The sequence below is a fragment of the Pan paniscus genome, chromosome 1 (genome assembly GCF_029289425.2).
Source record: "Pan paniscus chromosome 1, NHGRI_mPanPan1-v2.0_pri, whole genome shotgun sequence".
Classification (NCBI taxonomy): Eukaryota; Metazoa; Chordata; class Mammalia; order Primates; family Hominidae; genus Pan; species Pan paniscus.
In genome coordinates this window covers 7,002,951-7,027,011 of record NC_073249.2, presented here as the reverse complement: position 1 = coordinate 7,027,011, position 24,061 = coordinate 7,002,951, and the positions used below count along the sequence as shown (strand labels likewise).

General features: G+C 41.0%; 1 protein-coding gene across 7 annotated transcripts in view; it reads right to left on the bottom strand.

Annotated features, from left to right (window-relative positions):
* PLD5 (phospholipase D family member 5) overlaps positions 1-24,061 on the bottom strand; it is a 446,454-nt gene that overhangs the window by 42,195 nt on the left and 380,198 nt on the right. The gene's annotated exons all lie outside the window — the stretch shown is intronic.

Here is a 24,061-nt window from a genome sequence, read left to right as displayed (position 1 = left end):
GAAATGGTTAATACATATAAGAAGTGTCTATCACATGGTAATCACTAGCAGTATGTTAGTAATTATTATTCTTATTAACGTTACACAAGCCTTAAGAGTAATAGACCAATAGCATCTTAAAAGACCACAGAGATCATTTTGTCCACCTCTCTCAAGGCGTGGATGAGGAAAGTAAAGCTCACACAAATAAGTAAAAATACTAGCCCCAAGTTAGAGATTTAGTCAGTGGTAAATTAAGAATTGAGTGCAGGTTTTCTGACCCCTAATCAAATACACTCAGGAACATAGCTATACTGGCTTCAGTTGAGTCCAGTATCCCTTTGCAAAAATTACAGATGATTTTTAATTTAGTCAATGAAACTATACAATGTGAAATTTTGGTCATTAAAGAACAGCACACAAAAATACATGCTTTCTATGACTTGAACACCCAGTGAGGGGTTATTAGGGAAACCTTGGCTCTCTAAAGACCCGGGGCCCACTGATAGTAAACTCCCTTTTTATCCCTTCCTTAAGCCCTTCCCCAAGACTCTTTACTCAGGATGATAGGAGAGGTCATCTACCATGTATGAACCTGTCTCTCTTTGCTCCCAGGACTCCCCAGTACAACATATCCTGGAGATCTTTTCATGTTCCTCTGTACAGATCTGTCATCCTTTTCCAGCTCCATGGTAACCACAGGATAGATGGACACAAGTTGTTTAACCCACTGATAGACTTCATTCCTATACTTTCCCTAATGCAAAAATAAAACAATGAGCATCCTGATATATCTTTGTGCACCTTTAATATAGATTCCTAGAGTGAGATGTACAGACACATTAAGGACTATTAGCGGTTAAGTGAAAGGAGATAGAGCAGGTAGGGCATATCAGGCATGTGCGAAAGGACTGAGGCTAACCAAGGAGGTGAAAGATCTCTACAAAACACTGCTGAAAGAATAGATGACACAAACAAATGGGAACACATCCCATGCTCATGGATGGGTAGAATCAATATTATGAAAATGACCATACTGCCAAAAGTAATCTACAAATTCAATGCAATTCCCATCAAAATACCACCATCATTCTTCACAGAACTAGGAAAAACAATTCTAAAATTCATATGGGACCAAAAAGCCTGCATAGGCCAAAGCAAGACTAAGCAAAAAGAACAAATCTGGAGGCATCACATTACCTGATTTCAAACTATACTATAAGGCCACAGTCACCACAACAGCATGTTACTGGTATAAAAATAGGAGCACAGACCAATGGAACAGAATAGAGAATCCAGAAATAAGCCCAAATACTTACAGCCAATTGATCTATGACAATGCAAACAAAAACATAAAGTGGGGAAAGGACACGCTATTCAACAAATGGTGCTGGGATAATTGGCAAGACACTGTAGGAGAATGAAACTGGATCCTTATCTCTCACCTTGTACAAAAATCAACTCAAGGTGGGTCAAGGGCTTAACTCTAAGACCTGAAACCATAAAGATTCTAGAACATAACATTGGAAAAAGGCAAGGATTTCATGAACAAGTACCCAAAAGCAAATGCAATAAAAACAAAAATAAATAGCCGGGACTTAATTAAACTAAAGAGCTTTTGCATGGCAAAAGGAACAGTCAGCAGAATAAACAGACAACTCACAGAGTCGGGGAAAATCTTCACAATCTATACATCTGACAATGGACTAATATCAAGAATCTACAATGAACTCAAATTAGCAAGAAAAAAACAACCCCATAAAAAAGTAGGCTAAGGACATGGATAGACAATTCTCAAAAGAAGATATACAAATGGCCAACAAACATATGAAAGAATGCTCAACATCACTAATGATCAGGGAAATGCAAACCAAAGCCACAATGTGATACCATCTTACTCCTGCAAGAATGGCTGTAATCAAAAAATAAAAAGATAATAGATGTTGGCGTGGATGTGATGAACAGGGAACACTTCTACACCGCTGGAGGGAATGTAAACTAGTACAACCACTATGGAAAACAGTGTGGAGATTCCTTAAAGAATTAAAAGTAGAACTACCATTGGATCCAGCAATCCCACTACTGGTATCTACCCAGAGGAAAATAAATCATTATACAAAAAAATACTTGCACATCCATGTTTATAGCAGCACAGTCTGCAACTGCAAAAATGTGGAGCCAACCCAAATGCCCATCAATCAACGAGTGGATAAAGAAACTGTGATATATGTGCATATGTTGGAATACTACTCAGCCATAAAAAGGAATGAATTAATGGCATTCGCAGCAACCTGGATGGGATTGGGGGCCTATTATTCTAAGTGGAGTAACTCAGGAATGGAAAACCAAACATCATATGTTCTCACTCATATGTGGGAGCCAAACTATGAGGATGCAAAGGCATAAGAATGATATAACAGACTTTGGGGACTAGGGAGAAATGGGGGAAGGGAAGGGCGTGAGGGATAAAAGGCTACAAATTGGGTTCAATGTACACTTCTTGGGTGATGAGTGCACCAAAATCTCACAAATCACTACGAAAGAACTTGTGTAATCAAATACCACCAGTTGCTCAAAGACTTATGGAATATAAATAAATATAACGAAATCAATGCTATTCAAGCCTAGTAGAGCCAGAGATAGGCCCCCATGAAAGTAGATATCAAGGGAATCATTTGACTTTTGAGTCCAAAAGGCCATAGTTCACTTTTACTATGTTCAGGTCTCTCTGATTTCCTTTGGTTTCTCCATGTCAGACCCGTGGTGTTTTCAGGTCATTTGCTCACACATGGCAAACACTAATGCTTGGAAAACTGCTCAAAGCTTGGATGAGAATATGCTATTTAAAGTCAGGCATGGGAGGATTGTTTGTTCAAAAACAGTCTGGGCAATATCGCGAGACCATGTCTTTACAAAAAATAAAAAATGAGCTTGGCGTGGAGGCACAAATCTGTAATCCCAGCCACTTGGTAGGCTGAGGTGGGAGGATCCCTTGAGCCCAGGAGTTCAAGGCTGCAGTGAACAGTGATTGCCCTACTGCATTCTAGCCTGGGCAACAGAGCAAGATCCTGTCTCAAGGAAAGAAAGAAAAAAAAAAACCATGCTATTTCCCTATCCACCTTGTTTCTCAGAAGTATTTGTCTGCTAATCTTCATGTGGATGTTTGCCCTCTCTACTGAGGCTGGGGCAGATGAAAGGCAAAGGCAGTGGCCGTGGATCAAAGCAGCTGCCCCTGCCACACTCCCTGCTGACTCTCTCCTGATGTGTAGAATGATATTAAATGAAGTAGTCACAGCACGTTCAGGCTGCTGTTGAAGACGAAAATCAAGCAAACAAAAACAACTATTGCAAGCTCCACCAATCTGAAGAAAGACAACTGCTCTTCAATATGATAGGATGTGATTATTCTGGATAACTATTATTTTGAAAATTGACACCCAGAAGGGTACCAGGATGCCAACTCTGATAGCTCCTCCCTGCCCAGGGAGCACAGAAACTAGAGAGAGACCAATATGGCCTAGTTAGAACGTAGCAAGTCACCTATGGAGCAGGCTCTGGAGACAGACTAGCTCCACCACGGACAAGGCACTTCAGCTCTTCACTTCCTCCATCCAAAGATTGGTATATTTCATAAGATTGCTGTGAAGAATAAATGAAAAGGCACAGGCAAATATTAGCTCAGTGCCTGGCTCAAACCGCATTAGCTAATGGAAAATTGGGAAGAGGAACATAAAAACGCTTCTGTAATGGCACCATCATTCTGAGTGATGTTTGTCCCTTTAGGCAGGATCAGATGGAGGGAAGAATATTTATGAACATTCTCAGCATGTATCTACCCCAAGACTCTCCTTATGAACCATTTATCACCATCAAGATGCAACTGGGCACCGTCTCCCTGGGTACTGTCTAGATTTTCTCCGATTTTTAATAACTCTATTCTAAACAAAGATTTAGTGTTCCATTTCCCCTGTCGCATAAACTAAGCTGCTGATTGCTGTGAGGTTTTATTTGCAACCCCTGACATCATTCCATTCTGTGGCTACATTACAGCTTTAGGACCTGGAGACAAGGCAGGAAGCCAAGCACTGCCCTCTAGAGATGTAAAGAGAATTACATTTCCTCTGAATATCTTCCTCCACCCTAGAATGACTCAAGCCCATTTCTAGTTTTACGTATTAGTTCAGGCTGCTGTTGATGATGGAAAAAAAACCAACCAAACAAAATGGAACAAAACTGGCTTTTGTTTTGCAGCTTTTTCGCCCACAGCAAGAAATTCAGGACAGATTTATGACAAATTTTAAAATGCTGGCAATGGGAAAAATAATATAGAGATCTGGGTTGCTGATGAATTTCTATGTCTAGATTATCAAAGGGAAAAGAAGCTGAAGGTCTGATTGATTTGCTGACAAATTCTTAATTTTTAAAAATGAACTTAAGGAGTACAAGGCTGTTTTGTCACGTGGATATTTTGCTCAGTGGTGAAGTGGGGACTTTTATTGTAACCATCATCACCTGGATAGTATACATTGTACTCATTAATTTCTCATCCTTCATCCTGCTGCTATGCTCTCACCCTTCTGAATCTCCAATGTCAATTATTCTACTCTCTATGTCCATGTGTACACACTATTTAGCTTCCACTTATAAGTGATAATGTGTGGTGCTTGATTTTGCATTTCTGAGTTGTTTCACTTAAGATAGTGGCCTCCAGTTCCATCCATGTTGCTATAAAAGACATGATTTCATTCTTTTTTGTGGCTAAATAGTATTCCATTATGTATATATACCACATTTTCTTTATCCAATCATCTGTTGATGAACATCTTTTTTTTTTTTTTGAGATGGAGTCTCACTCTGTCGCCCAGGCTGGAGTTCAATGGAGCGATCTTGGCTCACTGCAACATCTGCCTCCCAGGTTCAAGTGATTCTCCTGCCTCAGCCTCCCAAGTAGCTGTGATTACAGGCTCCCGCCACCACATGTAGCTGATTTTTGTATTTTGAGTAGAGACAGGGTTTCACCACGTTGGCCAGCCTGGTCTCAAACTCCTGACCTCAGGTGATCCACCCGCCTTGGCCTCCCAAAGTCCTGGGATTACATGCATAAGCCACCGCACCAGGCCTGTTGATGAATACTTTGATTCCACATCTTTGCTACTGTGAATTGGGCTATAATAAACATACAAAGGCACCTTTCTTTTTGATACAATGACTTCTTTGGCTATGCGTAGATACACAGTAGTGGGATTGCTGGATCGAATGGTAATTCTATTTTTAGTTCTTCGAGAAATCTCCACACTGTTTCCATAGAGGTTGTATTAACTTACATTCCCACCAACAGTGTATAAGGATTCCCTTTTCTCCATACCCTCACAAACATCTATTATTTTTTGAATTTTAAATAGTTATCTGAGGACTTGCCAAGGATCAGCCCTCTGCCTGGCGATAGGTTGCTCAGCCCTGTCCAGCCTCGGTGGCCGACCACATGCCACAGAGCATCCTGATGGGCTGCTCTGACTTCCTAGTTCAATCACACAGTTGATTTATGCAGTCAAAAATAAGTTAAATGATTGACTGAATGGTTCAACCGTTTGAAGAAAATCATCCTGAAAAAGCTGGATATTTATAGCTAATTATTCTTTGGAAGAGATCGATTTCTTTTTTTTTTTACAAAGTGGGCATATTGTTAGTGATGAACCCATGGAGCTGAGAGAGGCTTAATTAAGGTCTCAACAACTGTAGTCCACTGTCAAGAAGCTGTTATCAGGATAGTCATTTTATTGAAAACTCAAGTTATGGCCGGGCGCGGTGACTCACGCCTGTAATCCCAGCACTTTGGGAGGCCGAGGTGGGCGGATCACTAAATCAAGAGATGGAGACCATCCTGGCCGACATGGTGAAACCTCATCTCTACTAAAAATACAAAAAAATTAGCTGGGCATGGTGGCTTGTGTCTGTAATCCCAGCTACTTGGGAGGCTGAGGCAGGAGAATTGCTTGAACCTGGGAGGCAGAGGTTGCAGTGAACCGAGATCGTGCCACTGCACTTCAGCCTGGCAACAGAGTGAGACTCTGTCTCAAAAAAAACAACAGCAAAAAAACTCAAGTTATGTCAGTGGTTCCGTTCTCTCTCTTGCACTATGACATTTTGAAGTATGGGGGACTTTGGTGGGAGTGTTTGGGTTTCATACAATCCAAGGAGATGTTAGTTGTCCCTATGTGGTCGATTGATAACAAGAGAAGCAATGCTAATTAATTATAGTGCTCGCTGTGCTCCAGGTACTGTTCTCAAGGCTTCATATGTCTACATGCATTTAAACCTCACAACAACCCATTTCACAGTAAGAAAACCGAGGTACAAAGAGATTAAGGGTCTTCAAGAAAGCTGATACAAGAATACTCAAAAATGAGTTTAATGTTTCATCTTCAGGAAGGATTATTTGCCATGTGAAGCACTGGCAAGACTAGGCATTCCCTGTGGGTGGGGGCCATGTCCTACTTGCCATGTGCTTGTCCTCCTCTTTCTGCCTAGGTGTTTTGGGTTTCAAAATAAAAATAAGAATTAGGAGAAGCACGTAATTACACCAGAAAAGTATTTTTCTTTCTTTCTTTCTTTCTTTTTTTTTTTTTTTTTTGAGACGGAGTCTCATTCTGTCACCCAGGCTGGAGTGCAGTGGCGCAATCTCGGCTCACTGCAACCTCTGCCTCCCGGGTTCAAGCGATTCTCCTGCCTCAGCCTCCCGAGTAGCTGGTACAGGAGCACGCCACTATGCCTGGCTAATTTTTTATTTTTAGTAGAGATAGGGTTTCACCATCTTGGCCAGGATGGTCTTGAACTCATGACCTCAGGTGATCTGCCCACCTCAGCCTCCTAAAGTGCTGTGATTACAGGCATGAGCCACCACGCCCAGACTTTTATTTCTTATTTTGTCAAAATTAGTGAAAGGTGGTCATCAAAGAGAATGCAGTGAGTGGGGGGGAAAATCATTTTTAGCTAGGTCATGAGAGGCAGCATAAAGAGAGACAGAGTTTGGTGGGTTTTATTAGTGATGCGGAAACCAGCACGGGTGTCTGATGGATGCTGTTGTCATCAGAACGGAGAGAGGAGAGACATTAGCACCGTTCTTTGCTGTAATTCAGAATAATTAATATGAGTTAGCTCAAGAAAGCTCAATTTATCATTTACAGATGCCCAGTTTGTTGTTTCCATGATTTTATAGAAATGTGAACAAGTATTTCTTTAATTTTCTTGACAAAGACAAAAGAACCTGCAACTGGGAGCAGCTCACATGCATCCAGTTAGCTGCTGATTTATATTCTGAGTTGCTGCAGGAAATTTAATTACTAGGAGCTCTAAGTTGATTTTGTTTCTGCCCTCAAGGTGAAATTTTTGTTACGGGGGATAGAAAATCAAGAATTGAATCTTGGGAGCTGAAAGCAGCCTCCTGCTCAGAAATGTGCTTACTCTCCCGCCCCTTCATTCCCACAGTGGGTGGTTTATACCACTTAACTTCTTGATGTCTTATTTTCCATGTCTACCACATGGGAATCATAATGCCTGCCAGAAGGAACATGACTAATTGAAGAGACAGGGGAGGATGTTAGAATCTTAGAGAACAGTTAGTTCAACTTTATTTCAAAATTAAGGATACTGATGAGGCAGCAGAATAGGGCCTGGAGGAAGGGAACCTAAGGCTGATTTGAATCAAAAGGAAAACCCCACCACTCCACACCCAAGTAACAAAAGGATCAGAGGCTATTCCCTTTGCAACCACCCCTCCTTCCCACTCCCCCCTCTTCCCACCCCCGCACACCGCCCACACCCCACACCTTTTCTCTGCATCACACAAGAGAAATGGAAAGTACCTCTGACTGGTCCCCTCCCGCAACCAATCACACCGGTCAGGGGCCTAGTCTTCATTTGCATAGGGGTATAAGTTTGTGACTTCACTTCAGCCTCTGATTGGTCACCCTCCCCAACCAATCAGACATTTGCATAGGGTATAATTTTGTAACTTCACTTTAGCCTCTCACTGGTCACAGGAGGCAACCAATCAGACTGGTTGTGGGCCACTATTTCATTTATGTAGGGTGTAAACATATAACCAATGGGAAACCTCTAGAGGGTATTTACACCCCAGAAAATTCTGTAACCAGCACTCTTGAGCTGCTTGCTTGAGCCTGCTCCCACTTTGTGGAGTATACTTTTGTTTCAATAAATCTGTCATTTTTCTTTCATTGCTTTGTTTGCGCATTTTGTCCAATTCTTTGTTCAAAACACCAAGAACCTGGACACCCTCCACTGGTAACACTGAGATGACAAAAGGGGAAGTGACTTGCAAGATCACAGAATAATGTCCCTTCATTCTTCCTTTCCTTCCTTCTTCCTTCCTTCCTTCCCTCCTTTCCTTTCTTCCTCCCTTTCACTGTAGTCAATGCTTCATCTTTTATAAGGATCTAAAAGCTCTCTAAGGGACAATTATTCATTTGGCATCTTTGAATTCTAGCTAGAAGGAATTCATACAACAATTCTTGGCTTTATCTAGGCAAAGGAAAATCAACAGATAAAACCTTGAGTAGAGTAACTGGAGAATATTAATGGGAGGAATCTTAAAGGAATGGGGCCTGAGAGTGAAATGAGATGAAACAAATTGGAAATGCATATCAGTTATTTCTTGCAGTACTTTAATTTCATCATACTTTTTTAAGAAAGTTGAAAATTATGCCAAAATGCCATCATGGCTCCTCCTGACCTTCCTGCTTTCTGTCGTCTTAGCTTCTTAATGAGCAGTGAGGAAGTTGAGGTCATTCCAGGTTCAGTGGGTTGTATTTGATTCCCTTTTCAAATCCCTTGAAGAATCTATTCTTTTGACAAAACACTGGGCAAGACCTGAGTGACTGTATTTCCCTTTCAGGTTTGTAAAATAAACATCCCACCCCACTTAGGCAGAGGATATTAACAGAAATGTGCATATTAGCCATTAAGCTTGTTTTTATTTAGGAAGAGATGAAATAATAGGTAGAACAAATATTTCCTAATGGAAAATTTGCCTACAGCCATACTATGCTGAACATGCCTGATCTCTGAAGCTAAGCAGGGTCAGGCCTGGTTAGCCCTTGGATAGGAAGCTGACTGGGGAAGACTGGGTGATGTAGCCTTCAATTTTTTTTAAATAAATAATTAGAAAATTTTAAAAAGTATAAATCTCAGGCTACTTTCCTTTACAGCCAAGTCATCAAATAATGGGAGGCATGGACAAGTGGATGGAATTTAGTGGGTTTCCATTTGTGGATTATAATTCATAAAACACATTCAGTCTTCAGAGTCTAGGAGAAACCTCGAAGTAGGGAAATGCTGTAAAAATGTTCAGAAAAGGGGGATCTTCCTCTTGCCCCAGAGAAATGTTTTTACTTCTGTGTGTTGCTTCTGATTCATTCCTTTGTGATTTAGAGCATTGCTCGCTGGACTTCTCCTCCTCAACAATGCCCTCCCTAGCAGCACTGCTTTTCCCACACATACGCCACAGCAGTGGGAGCAACAAGGGCAAGTCTAGCTTTTTGAAAGGAAACCTGACATCTAGATTCCCAGCACCATTGGTTCTCATAGCTTCCCTGTCCGTGAAGTTCCAGAAACATTGCAGAATGATGAAAGAAGACAGTGTTTCTCCTCTGGTCTGGATGGCCACTGGGCTAGCCTGCAACTCTGAGTGCAATCGCTGCCCATCCAGAAAGTTTTATGTGTCTTAGTGGATAGAGCAAGGACTCAGGATTGAATTCCAGCTCTCCAGCCTTCTTGACTTTAGACAAGTCCCTTAATCTCTTGTGTTTGTAACTGACAAATTCCTTAGCATTTCTGTAAAGTGGGGTAGTAATGAAATTCATAGGGTTGTTGGGATAATTAAATAATTTATTGTTTGTGTGTGTATACAGACATATGTATATATATGCATATGTACATATACAGACATTTATATCTGCACATAAATATGTATATATGTATAATCAGCTTAGGACAATATCTGCTATGTAGAGTAACAGCATTTGCAATTATTAACAGCAGCAATATTATTATAACCGACCAGACATCAGGAGTTATGCTGAGGCACAAGAGCTGGAGTGCACACTTCTGCCATACCTTCTGCCACACCTACACTCTCCAGGAAAAGGGTCACGGACATGCAGTGACCTGCTGCACCCTGCCTATGAAAACTACAAATGCACTTGCCATTCTCTGCTGCTGCCTGACTCAGACAGATTTCCCTTCCTTCTCTTTCTAATTTCAAGAGGAAACTTGCCCATCTACCTGTTTTCCATTTTTCAGCATTGGATGCTGAAATGCAGAGAGCCCTCATAGGATTATTGATGGAAAGATACTGGAGGTGTAAAGTTATCTTCACTTGTAATAGGATGGGCCATTGGCATGAAAATAGTTAACAAGGCTGTCCCAAATACAATCCAGGGTCATGATTGAATCTCAGTTCATATTGTAACTTGGTCCTCCTTATCTCCATCATGACTTTGAGATCCCATCATGACTTTGAGATCCACCCTCTCACTCTCCCAGGGTTTCTACTTTGCCCAGGGCTTTGGCCCGAAGATTAAGTACTTCTACCCTTTTGGAAGCATTAAAAAACATAACATCCTTCTCCTTTCTACTTCTCACTGACTTACTCCTCCTGTGGCAGGAAGATTGACCTCCCTAGCAAGACGAAGGAATGAATTTAGCATGCAGAGCATTGGCTCTCCTTCTTTAGAGCAGCCTGTTTCCCTGAACTCATTCCTCGGGGTGGGAGGGCGAGGGAGGAAAGAGCAGCCTGGTCTTTGACTGTTTTGTCCCTACCCTCCGTGGCGACATACACAACCTGCAGATTTGCAGCTGTGACTCCTTTAACTTTGGCAAGTTCGTTTCTGAAAATAGAAGTAGGAGGCACAACTTTGACCACACATCTAACCTGCATTTTCCATTCTGGCTTCATGAGTAACTAACTGATAGTTTGTTCACCATGTTGCTCAACCTCATTCTCCTATGGCTGTTCCCATGAATTTGAATCAGGTGTGAACACTCCAAGGCACTTCCATTCTGCCTTCCATAAGCAAAACATTCAGTTAGAATTTTATAAAGGTGACATCGACCTTTGTGCTGTATCGTAATATACTCTTGACTTACGCCTGTTGCTTGTAGACTGGTCGTATTTTTCATTTTAGTATTCACCATACCCTCCCCGTAGTGCTTTGAATGGAGCAGTTGCTCAAGGTGTTCCAACGTCGTTTGAGAAATTGATATTCTAACCTCACAGTATGGGCATGAATATGGAAAGACAACCGAGATGAACTGAATCCTTGTCTAATCCTTTTGTTAATTTCTAGAGCTAAACTCCCACAAAACACCCAGAGCACTACTCTGCTGAGGCTATGGTACCAGGTGTGTGTTTCTGTGGTGAATCTGACTCCTTTCAATACATATCCAACCAACCTCTCTTTCAAACTTCACGTGGGAATGCTTTAGAAAGTGTCAATATTCAAAAACAGGGTAAGATTTGAAATCTGGGAACCTTATGTAACAATTTCCCATTAAAGGGATCAATGTACTTGCAAAGTGATTGTCTCAAATCAATGTTTCAGTTAATGGAAGGAAGTCATCTTAAGTATCCGGGATGGGAGACAGTCCAATAGCTGCTTGGCAAATGGCTGGTTGAAGGCTATAAAATACAGAACGTTTCACTGGGCTTGAACAGGGATAGGTGTGTGGGGCTGAGAAAACTTATGCAGATAGTTTACTATTGTTTCCCCATGAATATAACCTGTGGAGTCCTAATGAGGAAAAAGAAGTCAGTCTGGCAGCAGCAGCGGAAAACAGAAAGAAAAAGGAGATAAGCTACAAATCTGCCTTTCTTCATGGTCCAGGACACATAGCCCTCCTGGGCAAATAACTCACAATCTTCCTATACCCAGCTATCATCAGACACTCAGCTGATTGGAAAATGCAAGTTAGCTCACTGTAACTTTGGCATTATCATTACTGTACGAAGCCCTCTCCAGCACACAGCACAAATACCATCCTATAAAATCCCCAGTAACCCTTTCTCTCTTTGCGCTCAGCTCTTCTCTTTGCGCTCAGCTCTTGCTGGCCTGCCCACTGCTTCCTTGCAACATACTTTCCTACTTTCTCTAATAAATCTGCCTTTCTTTACCTAAAACCGTCTTGGTAAATTCTTTTTTCCTCCCATGCTACTAGCTCCTGATAGTCGCTACCTGCGGCACAACCAATATTGTCTTAAAAAACAGCCACAATAATAACACGTTTTAGGGATATCCTATTTGGAACCAGATTGGCAATCTGATGGGGTGGAAATGTTTCCAGCAATCTTGTAGGGGGAAATGTGTTGAAGATTTTCCATTAGCCAGCCCAGTGTGGTTCGAACTTGCAAGATTCTTTGGGGAGAACCATCCTATAAAGTACAGCCAAGTGTACCATGAGCAGCAGGGCAATAGGATCCCATTGATCATAAACCTGGGCTGAGAGCATCTTCAAACATGCATCAAAGCCACAGAGACACTAAATACCAATGGCAGAGAAAGCCGCTCCTTAAGTATCACCTGATGGGAGAAATGAAAGTAATGCCACTGAATGTGGGGAAAAAAAAAAGAAAAGGCCAGATGCTTTGTTTGCCCATTTGAAAATTCTCATTTGGATTGAAAATGAAAGTTTAATTATTCAGTTCTTTCCACATGCTTATGGGTTACTAAGACATGGCTGTCATCAATAATTTAAATGAATTAGACGTCTGAGGGTAGTTATAGCACAGAAAGCAGTCTGGTAACCAAATATTACCAGAACAATGTGTGCATACCACGTATAATTATCAAATGATAATTTTGCCAATCTTACAAGCAATGCAATTTTTATAAAAAGGTGGTGACTGCTTAGTTCATAGACTGGTATCCCAGATTTATAAATAATTTAATCCAATAATTAAATACTGAGCATCTCTCACATACAAGGCACTGTATTAAGAAGCAGGATAAACAATGAGCATGTCCTGATCCCTGAAATATATGGGTGTGCATGGGTGGTTGGGGGATGCAAGAGTGATGGCAGTTGGGAAAGGAGATTAAAAAAACAAGCATAAAATGAGTTATAAAACAAAGCAGAATCTGATAAGCAGCTTAGGGGAAATAGCACCAACATTCTGTAGGATTCAAGTAAGGGAAATATTGCATTAGATTAGAAGGGATTTTTTTTTTTCAGAGTCACATTCTTTATTAGAAATCCCCTCGAAGAACACTGGAAGAAAATATATGATACAAAATAGTTTTTCAGGTAGAATACTATCCATCACTGACTATAGTAATTGCAAGAGATTTTATAAAGGTCCAATGCGGAAATAAAGCACATGTTTTTCTGTAAATATATCAGCAACAGTTAACAAATATGATCCAGCATGCAAATTATAAAATGAAACTTCTCTCAACTGGTGGTCTGGAGAAAGGCCAATCTGCTCACGTGGGGCTACATCCCATATTCTCCAACAATTACTCCATTGCTGGAATTACCATCTTTTTCTTGGGGATGATGCTGTATGAGCATCTCTGGGGAAAGAGTCTTTACACACACTGAAGGACCACACACCTGTGCCTCTTACTCCTACCTGCCAGGATTAAACCTCTCAGGGGCCACAACTGTGTAAGAACTAAATGGTTTGATATTATGAGCAAAGTTTGGTCTCCCTATCTCAAATTTCCTACTTTTTCTATTTTTCATGCTAATAAATTTAGGGTAGGCAGTCTTAGGACCTACTGTCAAATCTGACTCAAGCATGCTGTCACTTTTTGCAGACCTGAATGCTGGAGAGGGACACTGAAAATCTCATTGTTTGATTCATGTGACAACACTGCAAGGGTTTTCAGGTTTTCATGCTTATTATGGACACTTTCAAAACTTGTCAGTAACCCCAGGTCGGCCTGCAAATACTACTGTGTTGTTTCACAAAGCAGATTTTTCTAAGGTGAAAATATGGTCTCAATTTCTGCTTTTGTTTTCAGTTAGGTTTTTTTTTTTTAAATTTTTCTTTTTCAATTAGTAGCCTGCCATGAATTGCAACTTGTTTCATTCTTGAGAAATGCTTATATTGTTCCAATTCAGAAAATAAATTTCTCCTCTGCTTTTCCTCCTTCCTGGTCACTGCAAAAGATTCTGAGATGTGCATTTCACACCCCATGGCAGCGTCTTCAACTTGCTTTTCCAAGGGTTCAACGTAGCTCTCGAACTGCTTCCTGTGCTTAGCTGCAGCTTGTTCAATGGGCATCGGGGGTGATATCAGCGGTCGGGGGAGACCCTATACTGGCGACACAGTAGCTCAGGATCCTTCTCACAGAACAGGGCCACATTTGACTTCCTGCACACGGGCTCCTCTCCCTGCAGTTTCCTTTTGCGCCTTGCAGTGGTGAGAAGCTGCTTAGCAATATCGGTCATGTGGCATAACTGGAAGTTCCTCTTGAGGTTCTTGTCAGGACAGTGCTGGAGGCAGACAGGACAGGGAGAGATGTCCTGTAATTCTTACCAGCATTGGTGGATGCAGGCACCTCAGATGTAGTGCCTGCAATCAGTGGTCATTGGGTGTCTCAGGTAGTCCAGACAGATGGAGCATCTGGCCTCTGCTTGCCACTTGGCCAGGGATGCTACAGAGGCCATTGGCAGGGAAGATTTCTGTCTGAAGAGACTCTTTTGTAGGTGTGATTCTCCTGCAACTTAGGATCTTAGGATCTCTTGCAACTAGGAAAAGTGGAAGCTGATGACTCCTGGGTCTTTTCTCGCCTTCCTGGCAAGCAGTACCTAGAGGTACAGCCCCTACGTGTGCTTCTGCATTGTAGGAAAACAACCTATTCCGTGGCCAGCATGATGCCATCTTGAAGTAAAACATGAGGACCAATGTTTGACTCCTGTATACCAACGTGTTCGGCACAAGGTCTTTTGCAGCAAGATCTTCAAACAATGCCCATATCATAGATAATCCTACATAGATAACCCCTCATAAAGATACTTATCTAACCTCCACAGTGGTTACAAGTTTTTGCAAGAAAGTCTGAGAGTTCCTGCTGCTTTCAGCTGAACATATTATATCCCAAAACCTTGCTACGTAAGGGATACTTTCTGAGGCTGGGCACTGTGGCTCATGCCTGTAATCCCAATACTTGGGGAGGCTGAGGCAGGTGGATCACTTGAGTCCAGGAGTTCGAGACCAGCCTGGGTTTAGTAGCCTTCTCTACTAAAAATACAAAAATTAGCCAGGCATGGTGGCATGTACTTGTAGTCTCAGCTACTCAGGTGGCAGAAATGGGAGGATCGCTTTAGCCCAGGGGGTTGAGGTTGCAGTGGGCCAGGATCACACCACCGCACTCCAGCTTGAGTAACAGAGCAAGAACCTGTGTCCAAAAATGAATAAATAAATCAATAAAGGATATTTTCTGGAAGGTGGTGCAAGGACCTGCCACCCTGGGGCCAACTGAGACATAGTTTCTGTTTCTACATCGTTAGATTTTTTTTTTCAGAGAAACTGGGTTTGTCAGCCTTTTTCTTTATCCTCTCGGCCCCCTTGGCCTTAGAGGATGGGCTGCATAGACCTGATCACTGGGGAACATGCTTCCTTCCTGTTAGTTCCAGAGGGAGCCTCCAAGAGAAGCCACAGCTCACAGGTGATGGCAGGCTTTCCTGCCATCTTCTTTTCCTATATTTAATGATCCACCAGAATTGAAGGTCAGCTGTGGAGCCCTTGTGGTCAGGAGAGAAGCACAATTCCAAGTCCCTCTGTGGTTTCTGTGAACATTCCACTAAGGCCTTGGCTCTGTGCTGGGTGAGCAGCTGCCCTGTGTCTCTGAGGCTTGAGTAGTGCTATCAGCACTGCCCACCCTGAACAGCTGGCTCCTTCCTTTCTCACAGAGATGACTTGTCTTTGTAGATCCAGATCTGAAGACGCAACACAGCCTAAGTTCTCCATTCACTGCTATGGTCAGAACCTGCTTGGTTTGGAATTACAATCCAGCAGGGAGTTTCCTTTCAAGGTCCCATTGGACAGACTCCAAATGCAACCACCCGCTGTAAAATGCCAGGCTCCCGATGACATTTTCCATCTTCCTCTCTGACTGCATCTTCTGTAAGGGGCATCCAAGATTTGACTCCTTGTCCCTGGTTCCCCACTCCTCCTACTTTTCCACTGAAACTCCTCTATCATTGATCTGATTTCTGACTCCATTGAATACTTTGAAAAGTCCGCATCTTGTCTTTCTTAATCAGATAGATGGGTGCTTTGGGGACTGGTCTTGACCTCCTTCTCCTCAGGCAGTTTTAATTCCTTCGATTCCCTAAAAAGGATATTTTCAGGATGTATTTTTACATCTGTTTTGTGAGTTTACAAACTTATCCTGTAGTTCTCAGCCTCCACAAGCTCACATGAAGCAAGCAAGCTCTCAGTAGCAACATCTCTCCTTCCTCTGACCTCATTCTGGAAGTGGGGCCTCTGCAGAAATTTTGGAGAAGGGAAGGGGAAAGCTATGACTGAGCAATGCCAAGGCAGGTACAGGAGCAGCCTCCCCTAGAATGAATCAGAATTCTGCTTTTAAGGAGGACTAGATATGTAGTTTACAGAAATCCACCTGCTGCCTCTGACATTTTGTGAGTTCCTCAATAATCTTGCATCTCCACTTCCAGATTTGATCTTTCTCAGGTTCTTTATATTAATATATATAACATCTATTTCACATCCCATTCATTGACAGCTCATCCACTCATATATTCATTCAACAAAGTCACTGAGTGCTCACTGTCCTCAAGTCTGACCAGAAGCCTGGATCACAAGGACAGCAGCATATTCCTTGCCAGCTGGGAGCTATGGCACAGAGGGGAGAGAGAGGAACAACAGAAAGGTTTTGACCTCCTTCATGAAGACTTCGTCTCCTCAGAGGACAGCTTAAGGCTTTTTCTTTTGTGGGGAGCATAAATGCCACCTGTACTCCAGAACTATCTGCTGTAAAAGGTTTTGAAAAGTAAAATGATATGTGCTGTATAAAAGAGAAAAGCCTTCTATGGTAGGATGGTTATGAGGTGACTTCTCTGTTTGCCTTTCTAAAAGAAATCCTTCTTAATGGCTTTTTGATGAACCTTCTCAAATAGTCTACATAGATAAGAGCAGACATTTATCTGACTTACATGTGGCCTGTACAAAATATTCCCCTTTGTATATTTCCAAATGGGAGCAACGTACATATTCTACAACTGCCTATTTTTCCACTTAATTTTGTCCTATATCAGCACATATACTTTATATATTCTAAGATGTGTTGCCAATGCTAAGAAAAGGACTGAATGGGAAATCGTTAAAGAGGATGGCTGTTTTCTAAGAACCTATAGCTATCCATTTCTTTACACTAATGTTTCCCTAGAAAGGATTTTTAACCTCTGGATCATGCGTGGAGTACAAATGCTGTAAGGTGTAGAGCTGTGTCTTTCTCTCCCTCTCTCTCTCTGTCTCTATCTCTCTGTCTCTCTGTCTGACAGAGTCCCTCTATGTTACCCAGGCAGGAGTGTACCTCTGCCTCCCACGTTCAAGCGATTCTCCTGCCTCAGCCTCTCGAGTAGCTGGAACTGCAGGCACCCATCACCAGGTTGGCTGATTTTTAGTAGAGATGGGGTTTCACCATGTTGGCCAGGCTGCTCTTGAACTCCTGACCTCAAGTGATCTGCCTGCCTCGGCCTCCCAAAGTATTGGGATTACAGGCATGAGCCACCGTGCCTGGCCTCTTTTTTTTTTTTCTCTCTCTCTTTTTGAAACAGAGTCTCCCTTGGTCGCCCAGGCTGGAGTACAGTGGTGCGATCTCCGCTCACTGCAACCTCCATCTCCTAGGTTCAAGCGATTCTCCTGCCTCAGCCTCACAAGTAGCTGGAACTACAGGCACCTGCCACGAAGCCAGCTATTTTTTTTTCTTTTTTTGTATTTTTAGTAAAGGTGGGGTTTCACCATACTGGCCAGGCTGGTCTTGAACTCCTGACCTCAAATGATCCACCTAACTTAGCATCTCAAAGTGCTGGGATTACAGAGATGAGCCACTGCACCCTGCTAGAGCTGTGTGTTTCTAAGGAGAGAGTCCATAGATAGGCTTTTGCCAAGTATTCTGTGATTAAAATAGCTAATAGTTTGATTGGTGAATGACTGGTGAATTAAGTGGATATGAAATCGCCTCATGGAAGTGGTAAAATTTCAAAAAGATCTTGAAGGATCTTAAAACCGTATTTATAGTTTCAACTGGCAGAGTCAGGAGGACATTCCCAGCAGAAAAACAGCATAAATAAAGGTCGGGAGGTGAGAAATATCAGAAATATAAACCCCGAGGAGGGAAAGTCCTGGTGAGTGGTCAGCTCCAGATGGCAAGGACTAGTACATTAAGGAGTGGGTGCTTGTCCTTTATCTTAGGACTCAGAAATGTAGCTGCCTCAGGGACCAGAACAAACATACAACGTAAACACATGACTAGAGGGGGCTGAGACTGAACCAGGAAGCATATGCCCCACATGACAACATTCAAATTTTATATTTTATTTCTTTACTTTTTTTTTCCCCTGTTTTTTTGAGTCAGAGTCTTGATCTGTTGCCCAGGCTGGAGTGCAGTGGCACGATCTTGGCTCACTACAACCTCCCCTTCCAGGTTCAAGCGATTCTCATGCCTCAGCCTCTCAAGTAACGATTCTCATGCCTCAGCTTCTCAAGTAGCTGAGACTACAGGCACCCGCCACCACGCCTGGCTAATTTTTATATTTTTAGTAGAGATGGAGTTTTACCGTGTTGACCAGGCTGGTCTTGACTCCTGGCCTTAAGTGATCTGCCCACCTTGGCCTCCCAAAATGTTGGGATTACAGGTATGAGCCACCACACCCAGCCTCAAATTTTATTTTTTTTTTAAATATTATTAAACAAACCAAAATTTCTGCAGGCTGGGAGCCACCACACCCAGCCTCAAATTTTATTTTTTTAAAAAATATTATTAAACAAACCAAAATTTCTGCAGGCTGGGTTGGCCCTCACACCATAAGTCAGCTTGGGGTATGAAGTGAAATAACATTACTCAATTTCTCTGAGGCTGAGTTAGAAAGAAAAGAAACTAGAAGCAGAGTATGGAAGAGACAATGAAGTCCCAAACCACAGACACACGAGGTAATTGTGGTAGCACCTGGGGAATGAATGGGTATGTGGGGATAGAGAATGAAAAGAGGTTGGGTGCGTGGCTCATGCCTGTAATCCCAGCACTTTGGGAGGCTGAGGCGGGAGGATCACTTGAGGTCAGGGGTTTGAGACCAACCTGGCCAACATGGTGAAACCCCATCTCTTCTAAAAATACAAAAATTAGCTGGGTGTGGTGGCACGTGCCTGTGGTCCCAGCTATTCAGGAGGCTGAGGCAGGAGGATCACTTGAACCTGGGAGGCAGAGGGTGAAGTGAGCTGAGATTGCACCACTGTACTCCAGCCTGGGTGACAGAGTGAAACCCTGTCTCAAAAATAAATAAATAAATAAAGAGAATGGAAAGAGACAAAGCTGACTCCTGGGTTTCTTAAGTGGGTGGCTTGAGTGAACAATGGACATAGCGAATCTGATGCAGCCATGGTGAGTTGTAGTACATTTGGGAACTCTAAACAGTGATATGAATATTAATGATAGTAGAAAGAGTTAACAAGAATTTGGGCTCTTACTGTTTTATAAGTTTTCTATGTATTAACTCACTGAGCCCTCAGAACAACTATGTTAGGTAGATATTAAAACTATTATTAGCCCACAGCTAACACATGGTGCAACTGAGGCCCAGAGCAGTTAACACCAAATGCTTAGTAAAGGATGGTACTAGAATGTGAACACAGAGCAGCTCCAGGATCCACACCCTCAACCACTATGCTCTGTATCCCCCTGGGTGGGTTGGTGACTCTGATCTAGGAGTTCAAGGGAGGGATCAGAGATGGTGACATAAACGTGAGAACCATCTCACAGAAATAAAGGCTGTCACTTCAAGAGTAGACAGTTTCCTCAGGAAGAATAGGTAGGCTCTTCAGGATGTTATTAGCACATTTGTCTATTAATATATGTCCCTCATTGAGGACAATGACCTTGTTTGTCTTACTGACTGCTGTATTTCCAGTACCTAGTATGTCGTGGATGTTTGATAAATATATGTTGAATAAGGGAATGAAATCCCAGGGAACACCATTATCTGAGGGAAGAACTCAGTATTTAAGAATCCACAACAGGAGACAAAGAAGAACTAATGGAAAGGATAGGAGAGGAATGCAAAGATTCAGTGTCATAGATGATAAGAACTTTTTTTTAATTTTTAAAAATGGAGGACGATTTCAAGAAGACAGCAACATGGCCCATCCAACAGGAAGTCTCATAAAAGGAGCATTGAAAAGTCCACTTTTCTGTCTCTCCCTGTCGCCCAGGTTGGAGTACAGTGGCATGATCTCGTGTCACTGCAACCTCCGCCTCTTGGGTTTAAGTGATTCTCTTGCCTCAGCCTCCCGAGTAGCTGGGATTATAGGAGCACACCAGCACCACACCCAGCTAATTTTTGTATTTTTAGTAGAGACAGGGTTTTGCCACATTGGCCAGGCTGGTCTCGAACTCCTGGCCTCAAGTGATCCACTCGCCTTGGCCTCCCAAAGTGTTGGGATTACAGGCGTGAGCCACCACACCCTGTCATTTGCCAATTTACTTAAAAGTATATAGGAAAGTTCTCTGTGTTTCTAAGAGACTGTTCTTAAAGTTGAGCAGGGGTCAGAGATGGAAAGTGGGGAGTCCCGGAGGAATTCATCAATCAAGCTGATTGATCATGATGTCATCATTATCAGTGTTGCTTACCAAGCTCAAGAGTGAAGGTGAAGCCAAGAAGGGAAAGTGAGTTTTTAAAGACTTCTTATTTGTGTGTTGTTACCCTTTGCTCACAGTTCACTTTCTTTTCTTCTTCCTGGCATTAAACATTTCTCTTCACTCAGTTTTTAGCAATTCAGTAGACTTCACTTCCTGATTCCAAATGACCTTTTTAATTTGTAAATTAATAAAAAGATAATACAACCAGTAAGTAGCCTATGCCTGAACATTTAGATGAAAAGGCAGTGTGATTTTTCTATTGTTGATACATTATATTAGTACCAATACAGATAATGTAATAGTGAATACATCAAAGTCTATTTACCTAAAAAAACCCTACCTTAATTTTTATAAGAGAGATGGCTTCAATTTCCCCTTCTCAAATAATTTTAGGTTTTTTTCATAGCATGCCATACACTTGAAGAAATTTTTATAGAATGCCACAATTTTATAAGCACTAACAGGAACACTTCAGATGCTTTTTCTAGAGTTATTTTTATGACTCAGAAAAACAAAGATTCTATATATTAAAAAGTTCTTATGTTAAAATGACAGCAAGAGCTGTGGAAGAAACTTGGAGTAATTTATAAGAGCAGCTCGTCGATATTCACTGAGGTTACTCAAGCTTAGTGCAAGAGAATGCTAAAAACCAGCCACCTTTTGTCCTGTTACTGGTTTCATTTTCTCCATGGGAATCACGGACTCACAGGAAGCCTTTTCTAAAATTCTGTGCTGGATAATTCAGAACCAACAGAGGCTCTGCATTGCTAAACAGTTCATGTATTCAAAACTAATGTTTAGGTGAGTGACAGTTTTTAAATCCAATACCATTAGAAAACCACAGGTTTTAAGAAAATTTTATTTTCCATTTATATTGAGGTACAATTGACATATAGTAAATTTCACCCTTTTAAGCACACAGTTCTTAGAATTTTGAAATACAGTTATGTAACCACCACCACAATCAAGATACACAACAGTGCCATCGGCCCCCAAAATTCCCCCATGCCTCTTTTGTAACCATCCCCTCTTCAAACCGCAGCCCTTGGCAACCACTAATCTGTTTTTCTTCCTGTAGTTTGGCTTTCGTAAGAATGTCGTATAAACTGAGTCATGGAGTAGGTAGCCCTTGGTATCCTGCTTCTTTCAGTTACCATAATGCATGTGAGATCCATTCATGCTGTTGTGCAAAACAGTAGTTTGTTTCTTTTCATTGCTGAGTAAGGATTTTATTGTATGGAATGTACCAGTTTGTTTATCCATTCTCCAGTTGAGAAACATTTGGGTAGTTTTTAGTTCCTGGTGATGACAGATAAAGCTGCTGCAAACATTCATGTGCATATTTTCGTGAGGATGTAGTTTTCATTTCACTTGAGTAAATGCGAAGCAGTGAGATTGCTGGGTCATACAGTAAGTATATGTTTAACTTCTTAAGAATTTGCCAAACTTTTCCAGTGTGTCTGCACCATTTCCATTTCCACCAGCAGGTATATGTGAGTTTAAGTTGCTTTGTATACTTGCTGGAACTTGGTATTTTAATTTTTTTATGTTTTGAATATTTTAGTTATTCTAATAGCTGTGCATTGGTGCCACATTGTGGTTTTAATTTGCATTTCTTTAATGACTAATTTTGTTGAAGGTATTTATATACTGACTTGCTGTCTATGTGGGATGTGTCTGTTCACATATTTGGCACAGTTTTATTGGACTGTCTCTTTTCCTATTAAATTTTGAGAGTTTCATTGAGTTGGAGAATCTTACATATTCTGGATACAAACCCTTGACTAGAGATGTGATTTACAAATATTGCTGCTCAACCTTTGGCTTTTATTTTCATTTTCTCAGCAATTTATTCCAACAAACAGTACTTAATTTTGATAAAATTCAATGTATCCATCCTTTCCCTTATAGATCATGTTTTGAAAATTTTAAGCTAAGAAATCTTTGCCTAAGCCATGATCACAAATATTTTTCTCTTTGTTTTCTTCTGGAAATTATATAGTTTTAGTACTTATATTTAAGTCTATGGTCCATTTTGAATCGATTTTTGCATAAAGTATGAATCTAGATCATTTTCTTGCATATGTATATCCAATTGTTCTAGTAACACTTGTTGAAAATTAATCGGCTTTGCACCTTTGTTAAAAATCAATTGGCCATATATGTGTTGGTCTATTTCTGGACTCTATTTGCTTTCATTGGTCCATATGCCTATTCTTTCTATAGTATGACACTGTCTAAACTTAGTATAGTAGATCAGAAAATCAGGTAGTATGAGTCCTCTGCCTTTCTTCTTCTATTTCAAAATTGTTGTAGCTGTTCTAATTCTTTGCCCTTTCTAAATAAATGTTAGAATCCATTTGTCAATTTTTGTGAAAGTCCTGAGGGGATTTTAGTTGGAATTGCATTGAACCTATTGGTCAGTTTGAGGGTAAGTAACATTATAACAATATAGCATTTTCTAAATGACAAATACAATATAATATCTCCATTTTAAAGTCTTTTTAAAATTCATTTGATGAGTGCTTTGTAGTTCTTAACATACTTTGTAAGATTCATACCTAAATATTTCATAGTTTTGATATTATTGTAAATAATACTGTCTTTTTAATTTCTAATTGCTCATGCTATTGGATGGGAACATTGATTTTTGTCTATAGAAACACTGTATATAGAAAACATAACATTTCTACATACAGAAACATTAATTTTTGTATACTGATCTTATATCATAAAACTGTTCTAAACATACTTAGTTTTAGTAACTTTTTAATAGATTCTTGGGAATTTTTACACAATCATGTCATCTGCAAATAGAGACAGTTTTATTTCATCCTTTCCAAGTCTATGCCTTTTATTTCTTTTTCTTGCCTTACTACACTAGCTATGACTTCCAGTACAATGTGCAATAGGATTAGTGTACAATGTGCAATAGGATTAGTGAGAACGTTGTTGCTGACCTTAAGGGGAAAGCATTTAGTCTTTTCCTATTAAATATAATGCTAGCTGTAGGTTTTACACAGATGCTCTTTATCAGGTCAACAAAGATTCCTTTTAACTCTAGTTTTCTGAGAATACCAGAAATGAATGTTGAATTTTGCCAGAGTCTTTATTTGAACTCAATGTGATAATTTTACGGTTTTTCTTCTTTAGTCTTTTGATACAGTATTTTACACTGATTG